Raw genomic sequence first — 13,698 nt, forward strand, 5'->3', positions numbered from 1 at the left:
TGGAACAATATAAACAAGAGAAAGGACAGCTGTACAGAGTCAACACAGTTACAGTAATAAAAGACGACAATCTGAAAACAAAATCACAAGAAAGGAAGAAATAAGGGAAAGGAAAAGCTCTAAGAAAACAAATTCCTCTCACGATTAGTGATGTGTTGCAAAAACACTGCACCATACAGCCAATTCACTTTTTTCCCCTAACGGACACCTAACCAAACTATCAACTCTAAATAGGGAAAACATACTGACAGGATGCATAACTGTCTTCCACCTCCCAAATATTCTCTTCCTTACACCAAAAGAAAGCCTGAGATATAAGAATAGAAGTGGTAAGTTCAAAAGAAAAGACTATATTAAAACATGAAATGAATCTTTAGAACTCAGTGTGGTTATTTCCAAGTTAGTATGCTACCACTGACCAATACTATTTATAACATATCCTAAACCGGTTCTTCTCCAAAAACTTGAATTATTTAAATCATACAATAATTTGAAGGATTTGGTTGAATCATTAATAACTCAGTGATGATCCTAATAAAAGATTTACCTAAAACTAATTTCAAATACATTCAATTTCAATCTAATCAAGTAAACAGGCTGAAGTGATGGGAATTTTCTCTATTAAAATGCAATTAATTCTCCACTCATGTATTAAGAATTCTGGAGTCAGCATATTATGAAGCTCGCTAATAATTTGCTTCATTAGTTCTGAATCTAAGATGCTAGATGTCAAAACTTCCTAATAAAGACCACAAACTATCACAGAGTAACGTGATCAAAATAGTACTATTATCAGCTATTTATTTGAGCACCTACACTAAGCCTCGTTCAACTGAAGGCATAGCATCTGGATAATTTTTAACTTGCTTTGGAATGGACTAACCATGTTAAGAACAGTAAGTTGTAATTCCCTGCTTTGTCAGAAATCAGCTGCTATACCTTGACAATCATGTTAAAGTAAGCTCCACCACCTTACTCAGAGAAGCATGCATGCATTTTTTTTTTGGCGGAGGAAGGCACAGAGGGAGGGAGCAAATATGAATGTGTGTGAGTATCTTATCAGTTTCTAGAGAGTTGCTTTCCCTGAACTTACCCTGGCATCATCTCTCCAGTTACTTAAGATAGGTATTGAAAATTACCATAAAAAATGTATTACTTTATGTACTGTAGGACAGTTGTTGAATTGCAAGGAAAAACTGTGTTTCTCTAAAGTAGAAAAATGTTTTCTCCATATGGAAAAAGTGTTCTTCTTTTTATTTTGGCACTTAAGACCTCAGAGCCAAATTCCTGATCCATATTAAGAACCAAGTAAAACCTTGCATGACCTGCATATTTAATTTCCCACCAGTCATTTCTATCTATATTTTGCAAGCCTGATGTTTTCTACTTTATTACACTTAGAAGTATTTTTTAAGCCACTTCAAATTCCCTGTGGGATTAGGAGGGATAAAATATAATTAAAAGGAATAAAGGAACCTCAGTTATTTATACATCAAACACTAAGTATCTATTACATCCCAAGTCCTATCCTAGGCACTTAGGCTATAGTGAAGCTTTGATTCTAGTCGGAAAACACAGACACATACACATACACACAAACACACACATACACTAATATGTCAAGGAGCTTTACGAGCTAGAAACAAAGGCAGAGTAAGGGGCTAGAAGTGACTGAGTAGAATGGAGAAATTTCAGACAGAGAAGGCCTCTCTGAAGAGGGGACACCTGAGAAAATATCATAAGGATGTGAAAGAGGAAGTCGTCAGTAATCTACGTAAGCTTTGCAGGTAGAGGAAACAATAAGTGCTGAAGGCCCACAAGCGGAAATGAGTTTATTATTTTCAAAAAACAAAAAATTCCAAGTGACCAGACAAGAGTGAGCAAGATGGAGGGTGATAAGAGAGTTAATCAGAGACAAAGGAAGATTTCTGATTAGGCAAGGCCTTGTAAGACACTATAAGGAGTCTGATTTTACCCTGAATACGACAGAATGAATACAAGTTTTGAGCAAGAAAGAGGACATGATCTAGTTTACTCTTTTTTTATCCACCCCCCCACCCCACTGTGAAGATACCAGATTGTATAGAAGCAAGGGGGGACAAAGAAAAAACAAGAAAACCAATTAGAAAATTAATATATCAGTCTACATGCAAGATCATAGATGGTTTGAATCAGAGTAGCAAGTGAAGAACACGGTAGAGTCTGGATATATTTTGAAGGAAGAGTAACAACACTTGCCAGAAAAGTAGATGTGGGAGGTGAAAGAGGATTCAGGGATAACTCCTAGGTTCTGAGACTGAGTGACTGGTGTTAAATATCCAAAAGATATTAAATACCTAGTTAAAAGGAGTTTAAGTGAAGCAGAAGAGGTTCAGGTCATGTATTTGGATTCATCGACAAATCCAACGTCTAGGTTTGCCTAGGGAATGTATTTAGGTGGAGACTAGTTTAAGGCAGAGTCTTGGGGCACTCCCTCATTTAAAATGGAGGAACCAGAAAAGTAACAAGCTTACTCCTTTTGACCTCATCTTCATGCTATAATGGAGGGAATGACAAATCAGTTCACTACCATTCAGATTCAAATTAATAAGGAAAAGGAATAAAGCTAACTGAGGCCAAAGAAATCTCATTATTTAAAAAGTTGTTTGATTGATGGTCCCAATTTTACAACCATTAAAGCAATTAATAAGCCCATTTTACAGAAGGACATCCAGGTCTTCTGAACATCCTAAAAACATTTTATGTCTGTCTCCCAGGGAGCTTTTTTGGATCATTAATAGTACTCATTTTTTTTTAAATCTAGTTCATCCGAAAACAATGGTAAGCTTCCATCTTATTACCTTGTCCATTATTTTATTTTAAACTACCTCCCAGAATCATGCTAAGGGAAACTCATATAAATTTATCTAATGATTAATTGAGAGCTTCCTAATGTCAAATTAGATTTTGCCTCTCAAATCTAGTAGGGTGGACAGAGTATGGAAAGGTAACATGTTCTGTTATTCATGAAGTTAATAGCCAGCTTGTTTTATTTTAATAACAGTGTTGTATTTTAAAAATCACCAACAAAGAAATTTGTTAATTTTTTATTCTTAATAAATATGTACAGGGATAAGAGAGGAACTCTACAAGAGCTACGCAACAACTTAATTATATACACTTATTGTGTGACCCAGCCTAGACCCAGCCAGCCAGCATTCACACAAGCAGTTAAAGGAGTGAACATTTTCTACAGTTAAGTCTAACAAATTAACAAAAAGATGAAAACTGACCCAAAAAACCTGCTTCATTATTAAGTCAGTATAAAGATTAAACGCATAAATTTTGGAACTACTTATTACTATGTCCAAATCCTAGCTCTATCATTTACTAGCTCAAGATTTTTTAACCTCCCAATCTTCCACTTCCTCATCTGTAAAATAGGAACGATAGTATATTTTCGATAGGGCTACCTTCAGGATTAATTAGTAAATATATCTTCACTCATCTAGTCTACTAACCTCAAAATTCATCAACCAGCTCTGATCACAGATGTGTCCTCCTACTCTGGTCTACCTCCACTCATCATCCTACTGAGAATGGCATCTAGCTTTGACTGTCTGACCACCGGGCTGTTACTCTTTCAACTTCACTATGGTTTTCAACTTCACTATGGTATCTTGCCAACTTATACTCTCTCACATATGCTACTGCAGACCTGGCCCCTATTTTCAATTTTAGCTCCCTTAAGTAGAAAGCCACCTAACATAAATCTGGCCAAAAATAAACCAGTCACAAGCTTGAAAAATAAACCTCTACTAACACTTATTAGCAGTATTCAAGAAAATAAAGAAAATAATTTGTGTCCAACGTTAACTTAGAAACATTGACAAACATGTCATTTTTGTTTTTTCTAAACCCTGGCTTACATGTAGCAAAAAGATGAATACTAATATCAAAAGACCAGCTAAAGTTTAACCTTTATACACATTAATCTAGGTATAAGAGAAAATTATAAATCACTATTCATTCACTGCCAAGATAGGAAAGGTGGTTTTAAATGTGTAATATTTAGACTTCCAGTTCTGGCAACATGGTAGAAGCTCCCACACCATAAATATCTAGCAACACTGATAAAATATAACTAATTAGCTTTTCAGTAATTAAATATATTGCTAATTTAGCAAGAAAAAATCCCCCAAGTCAGAAAAGGAAAAGGAAATTGGGTAGTCTTCAGGTACACTATCAACCCAAAACAAACCACAAATGCTATGGGACTGAGTATTACACTCACACTTGGCAGAAGAGATGCAGGAAATGAGAACAATCAATCCGCTATGAAACTCTCAAATGGCTGTATGCTCTGTGAAAGAAGGACCGGAAAAAAATACGGCTGTGGGCCCAAAAAGACAACAAAGAAGGTTAGATCAATTCAGACTCTGAGCTCTGGGTACAAGAAAGAGACTAAGGGGAGGGAGATGAGTAAAAAATCCTAGAATAAAATAAAAAACCCAAGGTGGATTGCCCAAATTTACACCACCAGAAACCCCCAGGTTAAGAAATAAACAAAAAATAGTTTACATTTAAGTTCAGAATTTTGGGAAATCTGTAAAAGAGTAAGTGATGAGTAGCTCTATGAAATATTTAAGCTTATGATAAAGGAAAATACACATATCAATGGAATGGAACAGAAAGTCCAAAAATAGAACCAAAATATATAAAGGTTTTCACATAGAATAAAGGTGGCACATTAAATCAGTGCAAAAGACAGACTTCAACAAATGGTGTTACAAGAAAATAGCTGTCTAGAAAAAATAGTTTATTTTTTCCACACTTCACACCTTACGAAAGAATATATTCCAAGGGGATCAAAAACTTATCTGCACAAAATTAAACCATAAAAGTACTGGAATAAATGCTGGGAGAAGTCTTTTATAACCTTAGAGCAGTGAAGGTTCTTTTCAACTTTGACATGAAACTCAGAAGTCACAAAAGACCAAATTGGCAAATTCAACTACATAAAAGAATTTTAAAACATGATCCAAAGTCAGAAAAACAAAAAGATAGTCTAATCTGGAAAACAAAAACAAACCAAGAACAAAAAAAAAAAAAAGCAAACTACTTGCAGTTCATTAGATCCAAGCAAAGGTCAAATTTTCCCAATATAAAGAGCTAACACAAAGAGTAAGAAAAAAGATCAACCTCCCAGTAAGGCAAAAGATATGGATAGTTCCCAGAAAATGCAATACAAATGGCTCACTCATGATATGAGAAATGTAAATGAAAACTTCACAGAGATACCATTTCTCTCCTGTGTAATTGGGAAAGATCAAATATTTGAAAAGATGCTGTATTAGGAGAAAAAGTGGTATCATGTATTATAAACAAAAATGTGAAATAGCCCAATTTACAATATCTATCAAAAATTTAAACTTATGGACCGGACCCTTTGATTTAGTAATTTCACTTCTGGGAATTTATTCTATAGTTTATTTTTTATTTTTATTTTTTTTTATTTTTTATTTTTTGTGGTATGCGGGCCTCCCTCTGCTGTGGCCTCTCCCGTTGCAGAGCACAGGCTCCGGAGCGCAGGCCCAGCGGCCATGGCTCACGGGCCCAGCAGCTCCGCGGCACGTGGGATCCTCCCAGACCGGGGCGCGAACCAAACCCGGTTCCCCTGCATCGGCAGGCGGACGCGCAACCACTGCGCCACCAGGGAAGCCCTATAGTTTATTTTTAAATGAAGAGAAATACACACTCAAATATGTTCTATATCAGTAAGGAAGAAAATACATATGGTTTTGGCTGGTTGTCTGTTTTCAAAAACATATATTATGAATTTTATAACAACTTAAGAACAACTTGGGAAATCTGTTCATAAAGAGTAAATGTTTGTTCATGGCATTTTTATGACTTTTCATTATTATAATTTTAGAAATATTCATTTTACATCTTTTCCCACATGCTATAATCCATTTAGTCAACAGTTACTGAAAAACATATACAAGTAGATAAAGGGTGGTAATACCTAAGAACTACAAAAATGTAACTCAGTGTTGACTATTATCATGTACTTATAAATCAATGTAAGTAATGAGCTTACATGTCTATTTCATCAAAAATGAAGTCTATTAAAATTCTCATTCACATGCAGTTCTTTGAGAGAGATATAACACTATAAAAAGAATATTTAGGGAATTTACTTTTGAAAAGCAAAAATCAATTGAAAACAAAGGCAGCTAATTAATTGGCTACATAGGATATCAAACACAGCAAGATTAGATGATGCTATGTGGTAAAGCTCATTTCAAAGGCATAATATCTGTGTATTAGTGATTTGCTTAATAAACCCTGAAAGATAACTGGATTTTGGAAAATATCTTATTTATTGACTTTGTTGTCCGTTCCTCAAATTGTATCTAGTGTGTTAGGCAAAGCCTCTTTCAACAAGGAAATTAATGAGCAGACTGGTTGCAGCCATTACTGCAAAATGATCAATGATTTTACCAGAAGAAAAACAGGAACATAGTAACATGCTTACCTTTAACTAGTACCAGTATAAAAATTTTAGGATAAGTGAACATTATCAAAAAACATGAGGATCTTCTACATATATATACAATTAAAATATATACAGAAAGAGTACAGCAAATGTGTATCAAAAATTGCCCGTCTTGGGGCTTCCCTGGTGGCGCAGTGGTTGAGTGTCCTCCTGCCGATGCAGGGGACGCGGGTTCGTGCCCCGGTCTGGAAGGATCCCACATGCCGCGGAGCGGCTGGGCCCGTGAGCCATGGCCGCTGAGCCTGCGCGTCTGGAGCCTGTGCTCCGCGACGGGAGGGGCCACAACAGTGAGAGGCCCGCGTAACGCAAAAAAAAAAAAAAAAAATTGCCCGTCTTATTAATTACTGGCTCTCTCTTTATTACATTTATAGTCAATTTCCCTTCCAGAAGTATCCTTTGCTCTATTAGTCCAGCTAACTAAAATTCAGTAGGATCACTTGTCATTTCTAGGGCATAAAGGCAATGGGAAACTGGTGGACAGTTAATGAGAAAATATAACTGGGTGCTAAATAGATCCATACTGTCTCCTGAGGATTCTTTCCCCCTCACTGAAAGAGAAAACACATTCTATCTGCTTGCTTTTTAACAAATATCTCTAAGGTAACATCAACAATATGTCTAAGACATTTTTTTGTTTTGTTTTGAGTAAAAAACAGTATACAAATAATTACATTATAATATTTAAATTTAATTATGTGCTATATGCCAGATCATGGTAGAAGATGGTGAATAACGTTTTAGTGTGTTTCCTTTTTAAAAATAAATCCTAAAGGATGGGGGTAAAATCAGAGAAAGTTCAGCAAGGAGGCAGCATAAGGGCTCCTTTCCTAGAATATCTTTCCTTACCTTCTATAATTTTAAAAGTCCAGTGCAAGGTCCACCTATGCCATGAAGCTGTCTCTTGCCCAATCCAACAGGATGATCTTTGATCAATTCCTACTACCATATAATTTAGCACTTAACTTTATAAGGTCTTGTATCATTTGCTAATTTTTACACATACTACCTATCTCCACAATATAATCACAATATAATCATGTGAGGTGTGACAGGTTCAAAGTATATATAACCACAGCCACCACCACCATCCCAACATCGACATACACCACATTGGCACAATGCTGAGTACGAAAAAGATGGCAACATAACTTACATAGTGTATCAAGTGACCAACTACTGACTTAGTCAACAAAATCTAGTGATCTCTTGTAGAAGGTGAACAGACAAAAATATCTTGTAAAATATATTTTGTTCACCTTTTTTGTAGAAAGTGAACAAAATGGACAAAAACATCTCCCTTGGATATTACAGTCCATTGGAGACAGACAAAGAATAACGACTGGAAGGTATAAGTGCTATGGGAAAAAATACACAGCAGGGTAAAGGAGGAATGGCAAGTGTGTGGTATGTGTGTTTGAGGGAGGTGGGGATCAGGGGTTCGTGGTTATTGAAATTCCCAGAGCATCTAGCTATGCATTTGTGTGTGTGTGTGTGTGTGCGCACATGCACACACGTGCACACATTAACACTCAAGTGTGGAAAAAATGCAAAATAAGACAAAGCACAAATTCCATGGAAAAGTGAAAGTTTATACTTAAGAAGTTTATACTTTAATTGGAGCTTAGTGTCCCCATTTTAGAGATGTGGTCCACATCAGTCAATTCTAAACAATGAAAGTTAGCACAACTCAGAACACCATCTCCACTTCTCAATCAACCTCTCCTCCCTTATCGCCCCCCAAAACACACACAGACACAGACACAGACACAGACACAGACACACACACACACACACACACACACACACACCAGCCCTCCAAGCCAAACTTATAAATCATCTATAAATGCAACTGGGTACAGTACATCCTACTCTTCTCCACATAGGTTGTCATCACTGCTCTCATGACTCATGTTATAAAACAAGATCAAAAGAATACAGCCAGGGGAAAAGATATATCTATTCAAGTCCCTTCCACCCACTTTTTCTTGTTGTTGCAGTTCTTCTTAATAGAAAAGTTTTTTTTTATGAATAAACAGAATTCTTATCAACTATGCTTCAATTAAAAAAGAAAAGAAAAATGTATAAACAATTATTTTTAAAAGACTATGATTTATTCTACAAATTTAACTTTCAAAAATATCTACAAATATCAACTTTTTTTTACTTTCACTATTAAATTGGTATATTTCCCAAGAATAAAAATATATTTAAAATGTGAATTTAATCCAGAAATCTTTAAAACTAAAGCAGCTCATATTGGCATAAATAAACTGAGGTTGCAGAGGCAGGACACTGAGAAATTTGATATCTTTTATTTTCATCTATAGCCAAAATTAAAGGTCACTGTTCTAAGTCATTAAATTCATGATATCAACTGAGCAATGTAAAACAAGGCCTAGTATTAAGTGGGAGGAAAAATAAGAAAAGGTGAAAAAATTCAATGGAACTAATCTCATTACCTGTTTAAATAACTGAATAAGTTGAAGCAAAAAAAGAAACCCTATTATGAAATCTAAAAATATAACATATTGCTGCTTTCCGAGAACATATAAATCTAAAAAAAATTATCCTCTATACATGTCTAAATGATTATTTTAATGAGATTTTTATTCAACCTAATAAGAAACTTATCATTTATGTCTGCATTGTTTGCTACTTTAAACAAAAGCAACTAACTATATTAAAAGTTTGATGACAATTCTGAAATCTTAATGAATAAAATGTGGACAGAAAGAAATTCTGGCCTCTACTATGGAGGCTCAAATATATGTAGGTATGTCTTTGGAATGCTAGGGCACACAGACTGCAGGGCTTCGTGAGATAGACCTCATACTTAGCTTGCACACAGTCTCGTCAAAGTAGAAACCATGCTTCAACAAAGTGCCAATCACAGTAATCGCCCAGCTTCAACACTGTCTAATCTAATCCCAGCATGAACATAATATATATAAGCAATAAAATGTACCATATTTAATCACTCAAGGTTTACTTATCACCCATTTATTTACATCTTGCCTGCGGCAGAATGATCCGAAAGTGACTCTCCATGATCCCACCTCCTGGTATTCATGCCTTTGTGTAATCCCGTCTCCTTCAGCATAAGCAGGACCTATGACTTTCTTCTAGTCAACAGAATATGGCAAAGGTAATGAGATATCACTCCCATGATTGTGTTACATTATATAAACCTCCATCTTACCAGCAGACTGGAGCTACAGACTCCCCCTTGCAGGCTTAATGAGGTAAGCAGCCACACTGGAGAAGCCCACACGGAAGGAGCTGTGGGAAGCCTCTAGGAACTAAGGGTGATCACCACCCAGCCAATGGCCAACCAAAATCTGGGGTCTACATCATACAGCTGCCAAAGAAATTCTGCCAACAACTTGAATGAACCCAGAATAGGATTCCTCTCCATTCAGGTCCCTAGATGAGAATGTAGACTGGCCAATACCTTGACTGCAGCCTTGTGAGATCCTGAGCAGAGAACCAGCTAAACTGTGCCCAGACTCCAGAGCCACAAAAAAACATGAGATAATAAATGTGTATTGTTTTAAGCTGCTAAATTTGTAGAAATTTGTTATGCAGCAATAGAAAACTAATGCACTGCCTTAGAACAGCTCGCTAATTTGATTTCATTTTTATTTCTTTGATGTACTTGGACTTAACACAACATACAATGCCCTCAATAAATGCCTACTGCATTAACTGTGAAAGTTTGATCTTTTTGGCCAACTTATATTTCAATTCTGTGGTAAAACAGGCAAAAATAAAAAAAGCTCACAAATGAGAAAAGCTAGAAATTGCCTTGAAAAGAGACCCATTAGCAATGCCTTACTCTAAAAAGAGATGAGAAGCTACAGAACTCAAAAGTGAGAAAACATCCCCAAAATGCCATTATTTCATGTGATCCTCACAGGTTAGCAAAAGGAAAACACAGTCCAGGGGCAACAACCAAAGATATTTATTTCCAACACATGAGCATTTGCTTTATCTCTCAGTTTCTATTACCTAGAGATTACTTTATAAGCAAAAGATTATTTAAAATAAAAAACTTTCTGCTGAAATATCTGAAATTTACTTACCTAAAAATATAAAAGAATGAGCATATAAAAATATATATTAAGTATATTTTATATGACTTCAAAATATAACTTTTATTTACATAATATATGCCTCAGAGATATAATGTGGACAGCAATGATAAAGAAAAACAGATCCTTAAAGGTTCTAAAATACTGCTCCTGGGTAATATTATTCATCTGGGTGGAAATGACCCTGAGTAACAAAGGTAGCAGAAAAACTTTCAATATTGAACCAAATTGGATAGATTGAAAGAATGTTGCTGGCAAAGATTCATTTGTTTGAAAAGAAAGGAAGAAAAAGCAGAGGAAACTGAAATAAACAGCCAAAAGAAAAAGAAAAGGTTGGTGGGGACCGCATGTGTTTGTAATAGCAGAGTATCAGTTCTCTAGAATAAATTTAAATCTGATTGGCTTTTCTAAGAACTATATTTTTTACTTTTTCTTAAATGTTGGATTTATAAAAATGATATGGACATCAATTTTACAGGTTGCTTCTGCTGACAGTACTTAGGAGCTGTATTTATATCTAAATCTGAGGGAGTGATATAATTAAATTTCAAGCCTGGAAAGATAAATTCATGAGACAAGTATCCTAAGTTAGCACTTTCTCATTCAAAAATTCACCTTGTTAATGAGGGGGGAGTGGTAATTTTCACTAAAGTGCACATATAAAAATAAAAGCACATACCTGTCTCTTTCCATGCAATGTAAGCAACTAACTCTAGGGATCTTTTAATTATCTTTTTAAAAATCTCATAAAGTTTCAGAAAATTACAAAAGAAAAACAACTTATTCTAAGCAATATAGAACCAGACTTGAGAGAATGACATCTCCCTGAAGAGAAATAAAATGCTTCTGTCTTGTAAACATAAACTTTGTACAAGAAATCAGATACTTCTTCTGGTACATAAACAAAAATGGATTAATAAAAATTTGAAAGAAATTCAAATGATGAAATGTGATGAATTGGGAGATTGGGATTGGCATATACACTAATATGTATAAAATGGATAACTAATAAGAACCTGCTGTATAAAAAAATAAAATAAAATTCAAAGAAAAATTGAAAGATTGCTTTAAAGAATTAAAAAAAACAAACCTGGCATCTTTCGAGTAACAGTATTACTGTATTTAGTAAATTTTAAATCACATTAATGCACGATTATTTGTATGTTCCAGACTTACCCACACACATTTCTGAGTTTTCTGAACAGAGAAGTGATGGGTTCCACTTCATCAGCCACAATAGGCCATACAGTACTCAGTTCTCACTGATTCTGTTTTTTTGTTTGTTTGTTTTGACTACAAATACACCTACTAGACCAGTGTCATGTTGAGAATTTCTATAATTTTCTTTGTCAAGCTTCCTATAGCTCCCTTTTAATTAACAGTTATCTGTGGATAATAAGATTCTCGAGATCACCATTCTAACATTAATGACAATAAAAGAATGTTGACAGTTGATAGCATATATTGGTTAATGGCACAAGCTCAGGGGTAAAAAGGACCTGGATTTGAATTCTAACGTTGCTATTTACTAGTTATGTTTTTATTTAGCAGTGTCTAGCACATTTTAAAAAATACTCAAATTTTTCATGAGGAAGAGGGTTTTCAAGGTTGGATGCATTATAAAGGGGCAAGAAGAATATGGAGAATGTATTCAAGCAGGAGAAAATGGGAGCTGGCTTAATAATACCCTATCAACCAAACACATGCCACTTCACATTTGTTTCATACAGGCTATATAAATATTACTGTGTATGTTTTTATTTGATTTTCACAACAAGAGAAAACTGAGGCTATAAAAAGTTAAGAACAAATTCAGGAAACAGAACATAATATAGTCAGGATTCACAGGTCTTCTGACATCTTAGTCCACTAGCGATGTGGTTTTCTCCACACATGCCAAGCTACTTCCAATCTTGGAATGGTTTAACATTTCACCAATTCAGACACTTTGAAAACATGTTTCTAATCAACCTGAAAAAAGCACACTTATCTCAAGCTTTAAGGAGAGGAGAAAGACAACACAACAGAACAGAAACCTACTGCTTATTCTACGGCAGTTAACAAAATAGTGAATGTGTCTTTATCAATCTTCATAGGCTAGGCAGGTAAGGAGACATGAAGACAAATTTTTTGTTTTATTCTAATATTGTTAGAAAACTATGGTCTAGTATAATATTTGCTCGACAAAAATTGAAACAATCACACTCTGGCAAAGAACCCATTCTGACATTCCAAAGTACATAATCTAACAACTACAGGGTCTTTTCCATGAAGAGAAACTGTACTGTCATTATCCTCCAGTCTGAGAGAGAATTGATACCTCAGCATTGTCTGTGGTTCTGCCAATTCGAAGGATTAACTCTTTTGTTCTTGATGAACATAGCATATACTTGACAAAATGACATCAAATAATAACCAATATCTATTTCTATCTCTACATACTGGACAGATAGGGATGCAAAAAGAATGGAGGGAAATTACCATCTGGATGAGAAATCAATTCACAAAGCAAACACTCAAAGGGTAAGTATAATAATGTATAGTGAAAATTATCAACTGAGAAAATGGAAATAGATAACACAAATTATAAATACTACAAAACCAACATTATTATTCAAATAAAATTAGGCAAAAGCATCATCTCATACAATTTTCCATGTAGCTGTCAATTAATCAATGAGTTTAATTTCTTATAAATCTGACACTAGAGATTCCAAAAATCCATACCAATAGGAGCACTTAGCTCTATTTTAGCAGGCAAAGCATCCAAAAGGAACAAGAAAATTGCTGAAGTGTGATATATAGACAAGTAGAGAATAGGGTAGCAAATATTAAGGTGCTCATTTAAGAAAGAAAGCAAATACAAAAATAAGTTTGAAAAGGGAATGAAGAACGTGGAGTATAGTCATGCTGAAAAAAATGAAGCTAAACTACTTTAAGGAAGTCAATATAATCCTCAGCACCTGTATCTATCTATATTCACTAAAATTTATTGAACATCAACACTATATAGGGCATGGTGCCACATACTGGAGTGTGAGAATAAATAAGACAGACTGTTCTCTA

The 13,698-nt window shown here is 34.9% G+C and overlaps 1 protein-coding gene across 2 annotated transcripts in view; it reads right to left on the minus strand.

Moving 5' to 3' along the window:
• Window positions 1-13,698, minus strand: part of DDX10 (DEAD-box helicase 10) — a 300,441-nt gene that overhangs the window by 134,702 nt on the left and 152,041 nt on the right. The window contains exon 15 of one of the 2 annotated variants that reach the window (XM_055078804.1): window positions 4,358-4,372. The exons of the other annotated variant lie outside the window; for it this stretch is intronic. The gene's annotated coding sequence lies outside the window, so the exon portion shown is untranslated. Of the gene's footprint in view, window positions 1-4,357; window positions 4,373-13,698 lie in introns of those variants that run through there. 2 annotated transcript variants of the gene reach the window in all.

Source organism: Physeter macrocephalus, chromosome 16 (genome assembly GCF_002837175.3).
Source record: "Physeter macrocephalus isolate SW-GA chromosome 16, ASM283717v5, whole genome shotgun sequence".
Classification (NCBI taxonomy): Eukaryota; Metazoa; Chordata; class Mammalia; order Artiodactyla; family Physeteridae; genus Physeter; species Physeter macrocephalus.